Below are 3528 nucleotides of genomic sequence, written 5' to 3'. Positions count from 1 at the left end.
TGACTGAAGAAGTTGATGATGGTGAAGTGGAACCAAGTATAGATATTAAAGCAGAACAGGAAAAAGATCAAGATTTGAAGCCAATAATTGATTTTCTACATGCAAGTGTTTTTGCGCCCTGCTTGGGAGAAAGTGTCTAGCTTAAGCCCTGTGACAAAGAAGCGTATTGATTGTGGAACTACTGTGTACTAAAAGTTTATATCGAGGAAGAATAAACTGGTTTAATCAAGAAAGGACTTGTATCACTGAAGATCCTTGGAAAGAATTTCTACTGGAAACAAACAAGCAAGCAGATACCTAACAGTATTTTGAATGTTGAGCGTGAACATTCTAACAAAATTACATCCATTAAATAAAAATTACAAGTCAAGAAAAGATAAAACAGATAGCAATTAAACTAAATGTAAACAAAAATAGAAATCTACAGGAAAGAAAATAATTCATTTAAATCAAATGGCTGTAGGGTCGCCAAATTGTAGATTAATCTCTTCTTTTTTCCCAGCCGTTCTTGTTTGTGAATATCTGTTGGAACACTAATAAGTCCAAGAATCGAAAACCCCTCAACTATATGGTTGTTGATGGCGAAATGTTTGCCTATAGGGATATCTTAGTTCTGCTGTTTCATATGGTTTATATGTTCTCATGCTCGATCATCGAGTCGGCGGTCTGTTTGCCCAATGTATGAACTATTGCAAACTCTACAGCAAATGATACATTCAGTGGTACATGTAAAGGACTGTCTTATATCGAAAGTTGTGTTCTTTTCTCGTATTTGTGTAGCGCTGTTTATATGTGGTCAGGGTACAAACCTGTTTCGTTTACATGTGTGAGTGCCTGGGGTATCATTTTGTTATTGTTGAATCTTACTGTGTACCAGAATTTCTTTCAGGTTTTTGTCACGTCTGTAAGAAATAATGGGTGGGTCCTTGAAAAGAGATTTATTGGTAGGGTCTTCAGTAGGTATTTTGTAATTGTTTAGTATAATATCTTTGATCTTCTTGTTGGCCTGGTGGTATATTAGCACAAGTGGAATACGATTGGTGTGTTCTTTCTTGGTAGGGTTGAGTATTTGCTCCTGGGAATATGAACTAGCTTTTGTGGTGGCATCGTGGATGAGAGAATCAGGGTAGTGTCTCTTAGAAGAAACGTTTTCATGTCTGGATTTAGATTTATAATCGTTATCATCACTACACAGTTTGGGTAATCGTAGAAATTGCTACTGTGCGGGTGGGAAGATGTTTCTTTTTAATGAATATTAGTGGACAGATGGTCATCTTGTATGTATATGTTAATGTCGAGAAAGGGAGTGTTGTGTCGAATATTGGCTGCCAGCGCATCTAAGTTGCTAGCTGAAGATTATGTAAGCAGTATGGCCAGGTGGTTAAGGCACTCGACTCACAATTTGCGGGTCGCGGGTTCGAATCCCTGTCACACCAAAACATGCTCACCCGGTGTCCGGACTAGGATGCCAGTCCTACTCCCGGATACTCACCTTCAACAGAATTTGGAGGTGTGAGAAACACCATACGAAACTACTATGTAAGCAGTCTTAACACAATATAGCAGCAACATCTCAGTGATATGCTGGTTAGGTATTTTATTATCTATTTGTAGGACCTAATGACCTACTGAGTAGAACAATTATCACATGCCACCACATAGGAGAACATTCATGTCAGGGTTTTTGAATATGGGCTACGTTCTTTTACAGTAGGTGTCTGTGACTTGTTAGTTGTAAATGTCAACACAAAACTGACATCACACAATCCACTTGTTTTAAAATAATATATTCAAAACAAGTCAAACATTTTTTACAAAACTCATTACACTATTGGATATAACAGTTGTATCTAAAACTAAATAATTCTCTTTTCTTGTTAAAAGTCCACACAGGATGATTCAATTACTTTAAAATCCAACTGATAACGCGAATTATTTTTCTTTACTCTGTTTCTTGCTATACAATCTGCTATAAATTTACTTACGTTACTTTCTGGGTTACCACAGCTGTATCCAGAACTTTAAATAATTGTCTCCTTTTCGTCAAAGTCCACACAGACGGGTTCGGTTACTTTAAAACACCCTTTTACAAGACAAATTCTTCTTCTTATCTCTATTAATCTATGAAACTCACTTTAAATATTGCCCATTATGGCTAAACTAACAATCACGCAGTTTAACTTCACTTTCACTAACCTAACGTTTTCTGACCACAGTTGTATCCATAGTTTTAAATAATTATTTCCTTTTTTTTTTTCAAAAGTCCACACAGGTTTGTTCAGTTACTTTAGAACCCAATTGAGAAGATAAATTATTTTTGCTATCTCTGTTGTTATAATACAGCTGTGAAACACACTACCAGAAATCACCCGTTTAAGGCTAATCATTCACCCGGCTAACTTCACGTTTTCTTTCACTAACTAACTTTTTTCCATCTTCCTTACTTTGCTGTATCTGCGCGTATTTATAACATGGGACAGAAAATTATAGAACTATCTAGCTCTCTAGTAGCAACAATATTACATGTAACTAGAAATACTTGGAAGCTCCGAGTAAGATAACGTTAACAGTCTTACTAATTCCAAGTACAACAATCAAACTACATACACAACTCGTACCGAATTACGTGACTTGTTACAACTGTCGCTTTTAAAATGATCAACTTTTAACATTCTTATTATGAAAATAAAATTATAATTAAATATTAAATAACTACATAAACTAAATAATATTTCTTAAACTAATCAGTCTTGTATATCCAACAATTCAATTAAAACAAATGTTAGGGTAGAGTATATCTGTAACCAAGTAATTATAATTTATTTTACACTTTTGCCCAAAAGTTTCTAATCAATCAAGTTCATTTGACTCATTTTTAATCCTGACTTTTGTATTTAAGATCAAATTATAGACCCTTCTGACTATATTTGTTTTCAAATAACTGGCTGTGAAACATTATTCTCTTTTTTTGCATTTTTGAAATATGCTACATAATGATGGAAGTAAACTCTGATGAAAGCTATTTATTTGGTGATATTTCAGGATGTTCCAGAGTATCCTACCATGTCAACCACTCCCAGGGTTGGTTTTACTTTCTCCATAGTGGGGCCTATGGATGAAGACAGGTTGTTATACAGTGCATCAGACATCCAGGACTTGACTCAGGCTGCTGACAGACTACCTCTCATGATTCTGCCCCCCCCCTCCCGCCTCTCCGAAATCACCAGCCACTGCAGTTCATCTAGTTGTGCCCCCATCTTATGGTCTAGTTCAATCAGGATGCTAGCCATTAACCTCGCATATCCAAAAGCCAGTTCCAGTACATCTGTAGTTGACCAAAAGTTAATGGTCTAATTTGATGAAGGTGAAAGCCTGCAAGTGCCCTGTTAGAAGGTGTTTTGTGAAAAAAAAATCATAGCCAACTAGTGTACGTTTGTGTGTATATATCTCTAACGGAAACATCACATTCATCATCCTGTCAGGATCTTCACAGAGCTTTAGCCTAAAAGAAAGTCTACCATGAAGCAG

This window comes from Limulus polyphemus, unplaced genomic scaffold (genome assembly GCF_000517525.1).
Source record: "Limulus polyphemus unplaced genomic scaffold, Limulus_polyphemus-2.1.2 Scaffold7713, whole genome shotgun sequence".
Classification (NCBI taxonomy): Eukaryota; Metazoa; Arthropoda; class Merostomata; order Xiphosura; family Limulidae; genus Limulus; species Limulus polyphemus.
This window is presented reverse-complemented; position numbering follows the sequence as displayed.